This window comes from Pan paniscus, chromosome 8 (genome assembly GCF_029289425.2).
Source record: "Pan paniscus chromosome 8, NHGRI_mPanPan1-v2.0_pri, whole genome shotgun sequence".
NCBI classification, from domain to species: Eukaryota; Metazoa; Chordata; class Mammalia; order Primates; family Hominidae; genus Pan; species Pan paniscus.
The window spans coordinates 35,845,048-35,862,319 of NC_073257.2; the positions used below are offsets into that span (position 1 = coordinate 35,845,048).

At 44.7% G+C, this 17,272-nt stretch overlaps 1 pseudogene; it reads left to right on the top strand.

Annotated features, from left to right (window-relative positions):
* Positions 1–10,808: 10,808 nt before the first annotated feature.
* LOC112441083 (small nucleolar RNA SNORA40) lies at positions 10,809–10,925 on the top strand (annotated as a pseudogene).
* The last annotated feature ends 6,347 nt before the right edge of the window (positions 10,926–17,272 follow it).

Below are 17,272 nucleotides of genomic sequence, written 5' to 3' on the forward strand. Positions count from 1 at the left end.
CTCAGCTGAGCCTGCCTGAATTTGTAGCCCACAGAATAGATGTAATAAAATGGTGGTGGTTTTAAACCACAGAATGTTGGGGTGATTTGTTAGGTAGCAATAGACCACCAGAACAAGTACCAGCCACCAAAGCTGAATGTACCCAGATCCTAGGACCTATGCATCCTACTTCTGGATAAATATCTCACAAATATTTGTCTCTATGTGCACCAAGACACAACAAGAAAGGTCATAGCAGCGTCATATTCATAATGGCACCAAACTGGAATCAACGTAAAAAAAAAAAACCAAGATGAGAACGATCCATCTGCTGGGCTAGACTGCATGGAACAGGAAAGTCGCAGAGGGTAGGAACGAGAGAAATCTGGAGGGGCCTTTGTGACCTAATTAGGAGCATTCCCAATCACACGGCTGTGCAGTGCTGATGATGACGCCCACCTTCACCACTTCCTCCACCCACACTGCACGTGTGAGCCGGCCCTTCTCCAGAGCCAACCCCATTTTCCTCCTATGTATTTGTTCTGGTCAATACAAGCTTACAGCGTGCCAGGCACTGTGCCTGTTGAAAAGAAAGAGAGAGAGGATGGAAGGAAGGAAAGAAGAAGGAAAAGGAGGGAAGGAGAAGGGAGGAAAGAAAGGAAAGGAGAAGAAAAGAAAGGAAGGGAGAGGGAAAGAAAGGAAAGGAGAAGGAAAGAGAGGGAGGGAAGAAAGGGAGAAGGAGCGGGAGGCAGGAAGGAAGGAATTAAGGAAGACAGGAAGGAAGGAAATAAGGAAGACAGGAAGGAAGGAAATAAGGAAGAGAGGAAGGGAGGGAGGATGGAAGGAAGAGAAAAAACAAAAAGAGAGGAAAGGAGGGAGGAAGAAAAATAGAAAGGAAGCAGGGAGGGATGAGGGGAGAGAAAGAAAGGGAAAGAAACCAACTAGCTATTAAAATATCTTTCATTTAGGAATCACAGGCCTGTGAACAATTCAATACAGCAAAACAGCAGTGCTGTGCAGGTCTGCGCACTTCTTTTGTGTGGATCAAAGGATTTTGCCTTTAATGCACAACCTGTCTTCTCCACCAGACTAGAAAGGAAACTCCTTACCACTAGGGACTTTTTACTGATCTTAACTTCCTGCAGTGTCCAGCACAAGGCCTTGTGCATGATAGGTACTTTCAAAACATTTTTAAAAATGGAAGAACTACATTAAACGTGAGCGACCAACTCTCAGGTGGTTGGGTTTGCGAGGTCACCCACGAGATGACCTTGAGCTGATGCGAATGGTCCATCTTGCTGCAGTCAGCAGAACTCAGCCTCTGAACGCCCTCACTGCACCGCCACACTAAGCACACTAGAGTCAAGGACTATGGGCAGCCAAGTGCGTCCAAAAACAAATGCCCCTGCCTGACGGCCCATGACTCTGTCATCATAATGAGCGGTGAGCTCCAGGCACGGGATGGTCCCGTGTAATTAATTATGCAGCGTCGTAAAAAGGCAGGCAGGAAATGTCCTCTGGTCAACCGGGGAGGGCAGAGTCCTGGGGGCTGAAGAGGGTCCCGCAGGTGGAAATAAGCACCCAGGAGCTTTGGGGGATCTTGCTACACTTGCTTCTGTTGTCCCGGGGGTGGGCTCCCTAGACACCTGAGAGCCACAGCATTCTTGTGTCAGGACAGGGCTGAGCTGCAAAGCCCCTGTCGCCTCCCACAGCAAGGGCAGGTAAACCTCAGTGATCCATACCCCACCGACCAGCTGTAGTTTAGAAATTTCACACACACGCGCGCACACACACACACACAGAGTTGGAATGCAAAGTATGCATTAACTTAATGTGGTTTTAAAATTATTAAATATCCCTTATCAACCAACTAGAAATGTGCAACTAATATTAGTGGTGGGAGGAGGGTTCTCGAATTCTAAACGGTAGATTCTTTGAGGTGTCTAAACTAAGACAAAAAATTTCACATGTGTGACTCATCCAAACCATTAGAGGGCGACCTTCACCTTTACAAGTCTTTTGAGCAATTGTGGGGGGTGGTGGGGGAAGGCAAGATCCTGACATGTATTGAATGGACTTTGTGTTGTAGACTAAGGCACTATGGAAGAAAAATGGTAGCTACCAAAATTAATATACAAATATTGCTAAAATGCCATATCTATTTTGCATAGAGTGGAACTGAATCAATTGTATCTCTTGAATTTTGCTTTAGCTCTGCCTAAATTGACCTAAAGTCCTCAGTCAATTCCTTCATCCTTGGAATTTAGCCAAGGATTTGTGTTAACAGACTGTTTCGTTGCATTTTTCTATTTTCCAAATAAGTGAGTTGATGTGCGACAGGATTGTTTATGAGGGGGGATGAGTAATTCTGCAAGAGCCCACCAGAGGGAGCCAAATGACTGCTTTAGAACCATTCATTCACTGCTGCTTTGCTTTTCCTCTTTGGGAAGCTGCTTAATCAAACCCATTGAACACCCTTCCCTCCCCTCCCACCACCCGAGACACTTAAAAAATTAGAAGTAATCCTAGCACCAGAAATGCACATTCCGTATTTTCTTAGCCCACAGACTATGAACAAACAAATAATACTGCTGTGGCGAGGTATTTTAACAGTGTGAAAATTCCCCACTTAATAGGGAATAGAATAATTAAAGAGATCTTGGCTTAGGAAAAAAAGTGAAACGGCGGACACACAGTGAGAAAAAAATCCGGTCAAGTACAGTGACCTGCCAGGGGATGGGAGAGAATTCGAGAACCAATTAGGATTCTAAACAACTTACCCAACTGAACAGATCACTTTTCTCCTATTTTCAAAGAACATTTCAAGCATCTGCTTTCAAAGGAGCCTTGACAGTGACTGTTTCTTCTTTTATTTTTTATTTTTTATTTTTTATTTTTTGAGACGGAGTCTGGCTCTGTCGCCCAGGCTGGAGTGCAGTGGCGCGATCTCGACTCACTGCAAGCTCCGCCTCCCGGGTTCACGCCATTCTCCTGCCTCAGCCTCCCGAGTAGCTGGGACTGCGAGTAGCTGGGACCACGAGTAGCTGGGACCACAGGCGCCTGCCAACACGCCCGGCTAATTTTTTTGTATTTTTAGTAGAGACGGGGTTTCACCATGTTAGCCAGGCTGGTCTCGATCTCCTGACCTCGTGATTCGCCCACCTCGGCCTCCCAAAGTGCTGGGATTACAGGCGTGAGACACTGCGCCCGACTGTTTCTTCTTATGCTGTGATGGGGGTTAGCTCTGCTAGGAAGTGTCTAGACGAACACATCCTCCCTGGTTCTGTGCTGCTTCAGACCTATGAGACCATCTGTTCAGATCAACAGCATTTGCCCACTGGCATTTGCCATTATTGGCATTCTGAAGGCCAGGATCTGCTGGGAAAATGGTGTATCTGAATTTCAGCCACGTTCTTAAAATATCCATCCTTGGCTGGGCGCCGTGGCTCAAGCCTGTATTCCCAGCACTTTTGCAGGCTGAGGCCAGGAGTTCGAGACCAGCCTGACCAATATGGTGAAACCCTGTCTCTACTGAAGATACAAAAATTAGCTGGGCGTGGTGGTGCGTGCCTGTAATCCCAGTTACTCGGGAGGTAACTGGGATTGAGGTGGGAGAATCACTTGAACCTGGGAGGTGGAGGTTGCAGTGAGCCGAGATCGTGCCACTGCACTACAGCCTGGGTGACAGAGTGAGACCCTGTCTCAAAAAAAAGAAAAAAGAAAAAAAATCCAACCTCTTTCTTGACACTCTTACCTTTCTACCCACAACCTGAGGGGCTAATACATCTTTCCTCTTATGTGGCACACACTTTGTAATATATTATAGCTCCAATTCAATTCCATAGTTATTTTTAATCTGACTTTCCTATTAAACTGTCAGTTCCTTGAGAAAAGAATTTTGTCTTAATACTCTCCCTAGCCCCAGAACCCAGCAGGATGCAATGCACACACTAGGAGTAATTCAATGTTATGGATAAATGATATCTTTATGAACAAGGTGTAAAATAATAAATAAGAACTAAGAGACAGCAGGTATTTACATGGTGCCAGTCTCGGTCTAAGCACTAGATGTGTTCACTCATTTCATCTGCAGAAATGCCCTGTGAAACAGGGGATAGGCACTACAAGTGTCTACATTTTTAAATTGGCAAAACTAAGGTGATGGATGAGGAGGATTAAGTAACTTGCCCAGGGACACGAGTAGTAGAAGCTGAGACTGGGGTTTGAACCCCAGGAGCCTGATGCCAGAGCCTATGCACACAACCGTAAGACCATAAAGAGCCACACCAGAGAATGGAGACAGGATGGTTATGCAGGTCACAACCTGCTTAATGACTATACTCAAAGTGTGCTGATTAATTCACAACCAATAAAATCTTGACTAGAGTAACATGTTACTTCCCTCAATGTGTTAGGTAGGGCAAAAAGCTGAGCTACTGGAACAAGAGAACACCCCTTCCAAATATAATGGCTTAAAGACCAAAAAGCACGCGTTTTTCACTCATGTAATAGTCTGGGGTGTGTGTTCTGTGTCAGTGAGCAGCTCTGCTCCATGTGGTCATCCAGGGACTTGAGATCTTCCATCGTGGAGCTCTGCCATCCCTGAGGGCCTTTCCTCTGTGTGGCTGGGGCTGGGCCATACTGTGTCCTGGCTGCACCCAGCAGGAAGGCAAAAGAGACATGGGGAAGGCACACTCACTGTCTTGACGCCTCATCTTTGGGGAGAACTTAGTCATGTAGCCACATTTAACTGCTGGGAAATGAGGTCTTGCTGACTGGAATATTATTTGGCAAAAAAGGAGGAATAAAGTACTGATACATCCACAGTGTGGGTGAACCTAGAAAACATTAAGCCAGTGAAAGAAGCCAGTCACATAGGACCACACACTGCATGATTCTTATTATATGAAATGTCGAGAGGAGGCAAATCTACAGAGCTAGAAAGTAGATTAGTGATTGTCAGGAGCTGGGGGGATGAGGAGATTGGGGGTGACAGCCAAGGTGTGGGGTTTCTTTTGAGGGTAATAAAAATGTTCTAAACATGATTGTGGTGATGGATATAATATATTGCGAATCTACTAAATATACAAAGTCATTAAATTTACACTTCAACTAGGTGAGTTGTATGATGTGCTAATTACACCTCAATATAGCTGTTGAAAAGTCATCATCAGCTAGAACAATAGGCTCAAATCAACCCGAAGAAATGTATCATAACTCCAGGGAAGAGCCAGCGGTGTCAGCGAAACTCCATTTCACAAGAGCAGGATGGGAGAGACAGGGCTGAGCAGACCCCAGTGAACTGCAGAAGGATTTTGGCATGTCATAAGCTCAGGGCAAGCTGCTGAAAGAGTTAAAGTCACTGAATTCAAGATTGTTCTCTCGCAGTTTAACTTCCAGGGGCTGTCAAGAGCTTTACAGAGTCAATAAACCTCCAAACTCACTATTAGGAAAAATAAACATGAAAAATTGACATCTTAACGCAGTGACTGCCAAGGATTCAGTGTCAGAAGAGTCCAGCTGGCCTCAGATTTTTTGACTCAGGGCTTCTGCTCTCAGGCCTGGCTGTGACTTTTTTCTTTTTTTTTTTTTTTTTTTTTTTTGAGACAGAGTGAGACTCTGTCGCCCAGGCTGGAGTGCAGTGGCACGATCTTGGTTCACTGCAACCTCTGCCTCCCAGGTTCAAGCGATTCTCGTGCCTCAGATTCCCAAGTAGCTGGGATTACAGGCATGTACCACAACACCTGGCTAATTTTTGTATTTTTAGTAGAAACAGAGTTTCACCATGTTGGCCAGGCTGGTCTCAAACTCCTGACCTCAGGTGATCCACCTGCCTTGGCCTCCTAAAGTGCTGAGATTACAGGTGTGAGCCACCATGCCCTGTCATCTGGCTGTGACTTCAGCCCCTGGAGTGTGCCCATCAGGGACAGTGGAGATTAGAGTGAGAAATTTCTTTAGTTTGGGGCTTTTGGGGTTAGAAGCGTGGGGCAGGGTAGGTATGTCTTGGTGACAAATGGCCAGGGTTCCCAAGGACACACCAACAAAAAAGAAAATGAGGCTGGGGGGAGCCAGAAATCAAGCCTCAAGAGAAGCAAATCAAAATTGTAGCAGATACAGTATCTCTAAACACCTCCCAATCATGCTTCCTTATCTCTGGCTTTCAACACCTCCTAAAATGTCAGTTTTACTTTCTGTCATTTGCACTCCATCCCTTACCAAAAATAACTTGAGGAGGACAGAATGGAAAATGTGACTTATCATTATTGCTCCGACTAAGTTTAGATTTTACCTTTGAGCTACCTGACAGAAAGACAATGGGATTATTTAAATAATTCTCATTTTCAGAAAGAAGAAAACATACCAAATTCTTAAGATATAAAAGATCTACTGACACAGCAGCTAAACAAAATTTTGACATGAATTTATGTTTTAAAGGATAAAATCTAGAAATGGAAAAGCATTTTTGATAAAGCATGGTTTTATGATTCATATGTATTGCTCGGAAGTTTCTGGTGCTTTGATTAGTTCTACCAGAGAGCTACATATATTGGAAATCAATGTAAACAACTTAATTTTCCTATAATTCAGCCAACCCCACCCCTGCATCCAGCAATTATTTATGTCCCTGGTAGGTTGTAGCACTGAGGTGACCGAAGGAAGGTATATTAGAGGATGAGAATGGTACTTGCCTTCAAGAAACCTAGTTGACAAGTCGAGTTTGAGACCAGCCTAGGCAACACAGGGAAACCCTGTCTCTACAAAAAATTAAATTAAAAAAAATGGCAGGGCATGGTGGCACATGCACCTGTGGTCCCAGCTACTTGGGAGGCTAAAGTGGGAGGGTCACTTGAGCTCAGGAGTTTGAGACTACAGTGAGCTATGATCACACCACTGCACTTCAGCATGGGTGACAGAGGGAGACCCTATCCCAAAAAAAAAAAAAAAAAGAAAGAGAAAAGGAAAGAAAGAAAGAGAGAGGAAGGAACGAAGGAAGGAAGGAAGGGAGGGAGGGAGGGAGGGAGGGAGGGAGGGAAGGAAGGAAAGGGAAAGAAACTTAGCTGGGAGGCAACACACATGAAATAATTTGAAATGGGAAATGGCAGAAACTGAACTACTGCTGTGGGTAGCAGTTAGTCACCTTAGCTTAGTAGTGGAGGATTCCAGGAGAGGTCAATAAGAACCACAATTGTAAATAAAGACCCAGAACAAATGTCTGGAGAGCCCATCTCAAGAATTTGGACCAATCTCCTTCATAAAGAGGGCATGAGGCTCCCACTCATCCAAGAAAGGCTGGTCCTGTGCCAACAAGGCCAGAGAGCTGAAACAGCCAAGCCACAGGCCTCGTTACAGGACAGCCGTCCCCCACAACAGATGCAGCCCCACCCAAACAAGAGAGTTTGGGGACAAAGGAGAGCTAAATCCCCTGGCCATCCCCGATCCCCCAGCCCCATTTCAGCATCACTGGGGCCTCAAAGGGGCCAGGTGGCATTGGGGGCAATTCTGCCATCAGCCCCTGGGAACTGGCATTTTTAATCTGCTCAATTAGGAATGTAACGACGTCTCACTTCCATTTGCCAGGCTGGCAGGGAGGGCGTGCCGACAGCCAAATGCGCTTAGTGTTGCTGAGCAAAAGTGGAGGAAATTCAACAGAAATGCAACCTCCGGCCGGGCTCGGCAGCTCACGCCTGTAATCCCAGCACTTTGGGAGGTGAAGGTGGGCAGATCACCGAGGTCAGGAGTTCAAGATCAGCCTGGCCAACATGGTGAAACCCCATCTCTACTAAAAATACAAAAAATTAGCTGGGTGTGAAGGCAGGTGCCTGTAATCCCAGCTACTTAGGAGGCTGAGGAAGGAGAATCACTTGAACCTGGGAGGTAGAGGTTGCAATGAGCTGAGATCACACCACTGCACTCCAGCCTGGGTGACAGAGTGAGACTCCATCTCAAAAAAAAAGAGAAAAGCAACCTCCTTCAGAAAGAGAGCCATTGGCTGACAAAACACCCAGAGGCGCCCAGCTCTCCTTTCCGGCCCTCCATGTTTGACCATGACTGCAGGACTGTGACGGTCAAGGGTGTCTCTCTTTTCCTCACTTCAAAATCAGGATAATAATAGACAGTGATTGCTTTTGCAAAGATTAAGGCAATGCCTGTAATGTGCTCAGGCCCGATATCTGTATAGAGAAGGCACAAGTTTAGCTGCTAGGACACGGCTGATTTCTAGCATTTTCGTTCTTCCTTCTGGCCTTTTTAGTCCCTTCACTCCTGGAGGCCACATTCAGACTAGGCCTCTCCTGGGATGCAAGGAGAGAAGGTTCAAATACACTACCGTGAAGAATCGCTCTGCATATCAGTGTCTCAGCAACAAGTCAAGCTGTTGCCTGATAATGTCTGGAAGTTCATGGAACTTTTTCATGAAACCCAAGGGTGTGGCTTCTGGGATTGCAATGTGCAGCGGCATCATTTACAGGGCTCGCTCACCTTCTTTTGCTCTGTGCCTCACCAGGAAGAAGAGGGGTTGTGGGGGAAGCTGTTTTTATACCCTGGAGGCTCAATCTGTCCTCCCCTACTTCCACCCCTGGCCTTCTCTTTCTTTTGCAGCTCACAGCACGTCAATTAACCATCCCGTTACCCAAGGTCTGTGCCAGGGAGAATAATGGCCCCCAAATATGGTCACGCTCAAATCTCTGGAACATGTGACTATGCTAGGTGACAAGGCGCAGGGAGATTAAGGTTGCAGATGGAATTCAGGTTGCTAATTAGCTGCCTTTAAAATAGATTATTCTGGGTGATCCTGGGGGCGCTAAGAAATCACGGCATTCTTAAAAGAGGAAAAGGGAGGAAGAAGGAGATGTGAGTGGGGGAGAGATAGTCCAGGGATGCAGTATTACCGGGATTTGAAGATGGAGGAAGAGGCCACAAGCCAAGGAATGTGAGCGGCCTCTAGAAACTGAAAGACAAGGAAACAGATCTACATGGGTCTCCCCTAGAGCCTCCAGATAGAAAGGCAGCCCTGCTAACACTCAATTACAGTCCACTGAGACCCAAGTCAGACTTCTAAAATTAATAATTTTTTATTTTCCTTTGTTTATTTATGTATTTATTTTTGTAGAGACAGAGTCTCACGTTGTTGCCCAGGCTGCTCTCAAAGTCCTGGCTTTAAGTGATCCTCCTGCCTTGGCCTCCCAAAGTGCTGCAATTACAGGCCAGAGCCACTGCATCCCAGCCTTCATGTCAGACTTTTAACCTACAAAACTGTAACATAAGGCCCCAGGTGCAAGGCTTACGCCTGTAATCCCAGCACTTTGCAAGGCTGAGGTGGGTGGATCACTTGAGTTCAGGAGTTTGAGGCCAGCCTGGCCAACATGGCAAAACCCCATCTCTACCAAATACAAAAATTAGCTGGGCATGGTGGTGCACACCTGTAATCCCACCTGCTCTAGAGGCTGAGGCATGAGAATCACTTGAACATGGAAAGCAGAAGTTGCAGTGAGCCGAGATCGCACCACTGCACTATAGCCTGGGTGACAGAGTGACACTCTGTCTCAAAAAAACCAACAAACAAAAAAACCTGTAACATAATACACTTGTGCTGTTTTATTTGTGGTAATTTGCTATAGAAGCTGCAGAAAATTAATACAGGTCTTTCTTTTCATCTATGGTGACATCCGTTCTGTCCCCCAAGATGTATTTCTTACAGAGAAGGCACACGCCATCCCCTTGATTTGTCTTTTGCCTCGGCCTAACAGGCTGGTCAAATCCTGCTAAGCCCCTATGCCTGTGGACAGGGGTAAAATTTGTCATCCTCCACGGGACCCATCACTGAGAGTCTGTGCTAGAGAGTAGGGAATGGCCAAAGAGAGCCAGGCATGGAAGAATCTGGAATCCCAGCCACCCGGGAGGCTGAGGTGGGAGGGTCACTTGAAGCCAAAAGTTTGAGAACAACCTGGGCAACACAGCAAGACTCCACCTCTAAAAATAAGTAAAAAAATTAAAAATTAAAAAAATGAAGAATGGCCACGAAGGAGAGATTGAACAGACAGGTGTGGGTATGTTTCTAGGTTGCTGAGCACACCCACATTCCTCATGATAAAGCTTCAGTGCTCCCCAGTCTCTTCAACACCACGAACCCCATGGGCCCCAAGGTTTAAGAAACTATACATGTGTCCATTTAAAGCTAATTTTCCTAACTTTGTTAATCAGAGATACATATGACTTCCAACCAAAGCCTGTGATTAGCATGATGTTGCCAGAGCTATCACAATGAGTTCACAGAATTCCAGGTCAAAACAAAGTCAGGAAGCTTTAGAAATCCTGCCCAGTCCTATCGGCAGTAAAGATTTCATTTCTCTAAGTGTTTAATATTGAAAATTCTTGGTTTAGCCCCATTACCATCTCCATGGCTTCCTGAAGTTCCCAGACTCAGAACTATCAAAAGATATTTTATTTGTGTGATCCATTCACATCCAGAACTTTACTCCTCAGTACCTACCTCTTTTCACCCAAGTGCTATTTCTGAGTGCCCTTCAGCTCTGTGACTGCTGGGATGGGTTTTTTTTTTTTTTAATTGTATTGGGAGATTCACTTCAAGGTCAGATTAGATTCTGAGCTGGCGTATATAGCAATGTCAATATCTATTGTGAGCCTTGGGGATCCCATAATCTGATAAAAAAAAAGCTTTCTCCAGTCTGTCCCTGAGAAGAAAAAGGCTAAAAACCAATCCCCTGGAGTCTCCTTTTATGGGCCATATGCTTCCACTCCATAAAGGGTTAAAGCACATACTTCTTGCCAATGGAAGCGTAAACTCTTAGAACCACTGTGGGGAACAGTACAGCATTAAATCTACTGAAGATATCCACATCCTTAGACAGACGCAAAAAATAAATTCTCTTCTGCAACTCAGAGCTCATTGTGCGGTATGAGCTTTGATACATATAAGAAGGAATATTATGAAAAGAAGAAGAAAAAGATACGCATGTCCTATGACCCAGAACTTCCACTCCTAGGTTTATCCTCAAAGAAATGTCTGCACACGCATGCACTAAGAAACGTACAAGACTGTTCACAGCAGCATTTTTCCTAATGGTCCAAACTGGAAACATCTACAGGAAAATGATAGACAAATAATGTTGCATTCACGCAATGCAACACTATACAGCGATTAATGAATTTTGCCACATGCAACAACATGGAGGCACCTCACATTTATAGTGTTAAAAAAAAGAAAGCAGATACAAAGAAATGTTCTATGATTCCATTTCCATAAAGTTCAAAAGGTAGATAAAATTCTCATGTTTAAGGATTCAGACTTAGGACACAACATTCTGAAGAAAAGGAGGGAAACAGTGACCATAGAAGCTTGACAGTCATTACTGTTGGAGACGACAAAGGGGATGGTGACTGAGGGGGATATAAGAGGGATTTCTGAGCACTGGCAGTATTCTAGCTCTTGAGTTTGGTGGTGCTTGTCTTGTGATAAATCCTTGAGTTGTGTATTTCATACATTTTTCTATGTGCTGTATTTCAATTTTTTTTACAGCTTAAAATTTTTCTTCTGAACTATTTCTCTAAAAGCAAATTCTTTGTATTTAAATTTTCTATTTTTTGATTTTCCATTATAAAATATAAGCATGAGCATAAGAGAACATTTGAGAAAAATTAGAGAAGTGGAGGAGAAAATTACCTCAAATTCTTTTTCCCAAAGACAAAATGCTATTAACATTTTGGTATATTTCTTTCCATCTTTTTTCTATCACTAGTTTTTGATGTTCTTTTTTTCATTTTAGATGGCCATTTTAATTCAAATCTACATTTTCATATTTTTCACTTAACATTATCTTTTCAACATTTTCAAAGTTATTACAAGCCCTCTGCATGATTATTTTCATGACCATGTGTGTCATTTAATAATGCATCATTAACCCAATGACTTATCCACTTAAACAACATTTAGGTTGTATCCTCATTTTGTTTATAAATAGTGTCATAGTAGAGCTTTTTGTGTACAGTGTTTTCCATATTTCAAATTATTTCCTTAGAACTGATCCCTAGAAATGGAGTTTCTGGGGCTAAAAATAGTACTTTTGTAAGGTTCTTAATAAAAAGCACATCCTTTCTACCAGGTCAGAGTTCAAGGAGCTTAATGAGTTTGAATAGGCTTACCATGGGTCCATTTAGAATAGTCCCTTGCAGAACTGAGCAAACCGGTCTACATCATCGAGCAAAGCCCTTCCCTAACTGCTGTTCCAGCCCAGTGATACCACTCAGATTGAGTTAATGCCCCTTCATCTATCTTCCCACTGAGATGCATAGCTTAGGTGTACTTAGGTCACCCAGTCAAACTCCCTAAAGGGGCAGAGCTTTAAGTTCATCAGTAAGTCCCCAATGCTGGCACAGCAATTCCAACAAGGTTTTAGAGTCTTCATTATAAAATGGGAATATTCATGCCTACTTTGAAGGAATGCATGTGAGTGTAAATGAGATTGTGCATGAAAAGTGTTCAGTATAGTGTCTACCACGTAACAAAGACTCTACAGACCTGAGGCTCTTCCTTTTCTCTTGGAGCTCATCTTTCTTCCCCAGTGGTGACAGGGTCAAGGCAGAGAGAAAAAAAAGGGGTAAATACTCAGGAAATAAAATAATGCCATATAAATTGTGACTTTTGAGTAAATTTTATGAACAGGCAACATTTATGGAATGGAGGCACCGACCCCAAATCTTGCATCCACTTGGATTGCTACCACTCCTGAAACCATTACCATTTGAGTCCTTCTTAGACGCTAAGGAATTGTCACCAGAAGGCGGAATCATTTGCTTCTCCACAGTTTTGTTTGGAGTAGTGTTTCTCCAAAAGTGGTTATTGGACTATGTTAGAATCACCTGGTATATTAAGTTATAGAAAAGCTAGAGGTTGTAACAAATGGTTCCCAAATTTCAGTAGCTGACAGCATAAATATGTAGTTATTGCTCATTACATAGTCCAGTGACTGTTGCAGATTGTAAAGGGTGACCTTCCCTACACACTCATTCAGGGGCACAGTTTTCCTTCCATCTAATGTCTCTGCCATCACTCAGGGCATTTAGAGTCCTCTCTGGGATCCTCTGTACCAAGGTGGCAGATGACAAGAGGAGAAAAAGCCAACTTAGAGGATTTCAAGAGTGGTTTTAGGGACTAATGCTAGAAGTGATGTACCTTACTTTTGCCTACATTCCATTGGCCAGGACTGAATTACACAGTCCAACACAGCTGCAGGAAAGGCTGGAAACTGTAGTTTAGCTCTATACAAGAGAAGAAGGAAACAATTTAGTGATCTCATTGCATATCTAGGGTGCTTATTAAAAAATTATGCTTTTTCCAAAATTATATACACACACATATATACATGTTTGTGTATGCATATACACACATATATACATGTATATGTATGCATATATGTGCATATATAATATTATATATATATATAATGTTTTTTCCTGATGCTACTAGACCCACGAAATCATAAGTTTTGAAGTTAAAGCTGATGACTTTTATAGGTACTGAAGTTGGAGTGCTGGTCCAAAGATGGCTTTGATGGTTCCAGCACTAACAGTAACACCTCCTCTTTTCTAAAGTCTATCACTGTCATTGGTCTTCCTTAAATATCAGGCTGAGTCCCAAGAGTATTTTTTGCAAATCTTTCAGAAGTTGCAACAACTGTAGCATGAGGATTCTCAGGATGGTTTGTCCCCAACGCTAAGATTGCAACAACCCAGTAAGGATGTGAGTGAGCATGCTGTTTGCCAGGTCTTTTTCTCACCAGTTTTATTCTTACTCAAACAAAGGGAATATTGTGGGGCTTCACTGAATGACACAAATGGAAGCTAGCCCACACAACTAAGATCTATTTGCTTTAGGGACACGGTTGAGGTCACTTTTCATTTTATGGGTACATCATTTTATGAGGGCACATGGGAGAGGTTTCTGTCTGATGTCAGTACTGCAAATAGTTGTTCTTCTGTGAGAAACCAGTTTACTTTTATCTTAGACCCCGTGAATCATGACATTTATTGTGTTTTTTCTTTGCATTGGGAACAACGAGAAGGTTTGGAGCCAGAACTTTAGAGGATCTCCAGCAAGTGTACAGAAATTAATTCCAGTTACATCTTATTTTTTCTACTTTCACTCCAAATATTTTCATTTACTTATTTTCTGATCTTGTTAAAGTATACATATTTGCACATACTACCTAATATGTATTTTGAATGAGCAGGGTATAAATAGATTTTTAACTGTTAAATATGATATTACAGGCATGGTGGCTCATGCCTGTAATCCCAGCACTTTGAGAGGCTGAGGCAGGTGGATTGCCTGAGCTCAGGAGTTCAAAACCAGCCTGGGAAACATGGTCGAACCCTGTCTCTACCAAAAATTAGCTGGGCTTGGTGACTAGTGCCTGTGGTCCCAGCTACTCGGGAGGCTGAGATGGAAGGATTGCTGGAGCCTGGAAATTTGAGCCTGTAGTGAGCTGTGATTATGCCACTGCACTCCAGCCTGAGTGACAGAGTGATACCCTGTCTCAAAAAAAAAGATGATATTGTGACAGAAAAATGAACAGAACAGGTCCTTGGTCTTTTTACCATATTTTAGCCCAAGGAAAATTCTTCCCATAAATGGCACACATGAAGCCTTAATCACTGGGTTTGACCCAGTACTAACTGAGCTTCCCTAGAGATCTCAGAATAGATTCATTAATTAAAACCGCATATACCTTTCCAAGATGATTCTGTCTCAGTTATTTCTTTCCTGAGATAGAATCACCCCAGTTTGGGCCCAGAGGCAGTGAAGAACTTAAATGTCATCAGGGAGAAGTGTTGAATGGACCACTCTTGTCTTTGATAAATTTTGCCCTTGCCTGAAACTTCTCCACCATAATGTTTAGATCAGACGATGAAAACAAAGTGAGAAACAGTCAGGCATCCTTAAGACACTGTATGACTATTATTTAGTAAAAATTTTCCCACATTGAATTGAATAAGTAAGTTATGGAGCAGATTGAGAGAAAGGTATCTAAATGTCCATTCAATTAACTAAACTTTATTAGACACTGTCACTGTGCTTTCATGTTATTTTTATTACACACACGCGCGGGCGTGCGTGCACACACACCCTCCCCACCCATCCCCCCAACGGAAACAAGCACACACCCTGGACGGGAGGTATTAAAAAGGTGTGATCCCCTTGCTTTTAGATTTGAGCAGATGGCCCATGGTTTGAGGCGGTTGCCTCTGCAGGCTCGGCCTTTACCTTCAGCACCAAGGCCAGCGCACCTGGCTCCACGAGGCTCCCAGAACCTTCGCCATTCCGGGACTCTCATGCCCAGAACTGCAATAAAAAATGTTATTTCTCAATGAAATTCACCTTCCTAACTCATGAATTGCGCTTCATTCATTGCTCTTCACGAAGTGGTCATTGGTACCAGCAGGAAAAGTGTGAGACAAGGAGAAACGAAAATGTCCAACGTATTGGAGACCTGCCCCCTTACACACATGCACGCACGCTCACACACACACAACCAGATGGTCCGCATGTTGGTTGAGTTTTGCTCTCCTCACTCCCAGTTCCTCTTTGCACGGGGAAGCAGTTAGGAAGAGCATTCCTTTCCTCCAGTCCCAATAAGGAGCGATTCCTGAGCGAGGATTGGGAGGGGAGGAACACCAGTGCTCAGGTCTCTGAGTTTCTAAGGTTTGTCCTCCCACGGAGGTTTTTATCCTTGGGGCTTATGTATAGGTTTTGACTTTAAGGCACACAAAGACAACCTACCCAAAAGATTGCCATTCCCAATTAAAGTCCTAATGAAAACAGCCCCGTGAGGAAGACACATCAGACATTGGTTCCCATTTCATGGATAGGAAAACTGAGCCCAAGAGGTTAAGCTACTTGCCCAAGATAACACAGTGAGTCACCGACAAAGACGAACCCCAAAGCTGGATTTCCAATATTCTTTTCTGCTTGCCTTTCCTCACTAAGATGCATATATTTACCAACTGTCACCACGATCCGCAGTTCTACGCCCCTCCCTCTGTCCCAATTATCTAGAAACAAAAAGAGTAGAAAATCGAAAATGAGATGGAGGTCGGCAGGGGCGTGAGGCCACGGATGGCTGCTGCTTCCTTGCTTCCTTCTTTTGAAGCCAGAATCGACTCTGCTCTTGCTCGATGACAGCCCCTCGCCGGAGGCGCGGCTCCTGGCCTCTGCGGGGGTCCGCGCAATCCGGGCGCCTCCAGCTGCCCCCTCCTCCGAGGGTCGCAGCCACAGAGCGCAGGCCCAAGCTGGGGCAGACCAAGGGCGGCTGGGGTGCTCATGCCGGTGCCGGCATCACTGCCGGAGCCGCCCTGGGCGCACTGCACCCAGCGCTGCTTCTCTCGCTGGTTCTGTGCCGCTGCTCCTCCCGATGCTTGGGGGACCGCAGGGAGGCCGAAGGACAACCGGGGAGCCTCGGGGCCGCGCCTGAGGCCCAGAGTCTGGGCTGTGCAGAGCGCAGAGCCCCAGCTTCCCCAGCTCCCTCCTGGATTAATGCTTGGTGCCAGGGAGAAGCGCAGGGCTCTTTCCGCCTCCTCCCCAAGTGCACCCGGGCGCGCTTCCATCTGATTAGAATGTTTCTTCCATCTTATTAGAATGACAGTAGCTTTCAAGTCATTCATTATGAGAAGAATCTTAGTCTTAAAAGAAAAAAGGGAGTCCTACTGTAATTGTGAGTTGTAATAAATGCAAACTTCTGGTGCCTTCCTCTGCAGCATGGAAGACAGTAAAAAATGTGTCTCGTCCAAACGCACCCCCTCTCCAAGCCCATTGTGAAGTCAGTCGCCAACAAAGGGGACGTGTGAATATTCAACACCGACTGTTCCACTTGTTTTTTCCGGAATCCCTGAGTCGACTCACCCCCCCTCCTTTTTTTTTTTTTTAAATGGGCGAATACCTGTTTAAGTTTTAAAAGCACATGGAAATTGCCCGCGAGCGACCATATAATTTGATTTGCCAGGCAATCTGCAGAGCGATCGCACGTCATTTATAATGTTCATTGAGCATTTTGCCTAATTGTGTCTGTCTCTGAAAGGGCAGCGCACCCCCTCCCGACCGCTAGCAGCACAAGTGGCGACATTCCCATGGAGCGGCCGCGCCGCAGCTTGCCGCATTCAGCGCGGACGGCCTGGCCGCGCGCTTCCCCGCCCGGACGACCGGGCGCGCCTGACACTAATAGCTCGCGGCTCAGGTACGAGCGGGCGCCGCATTTGACTCAATTCAATTCACAACCGGCCG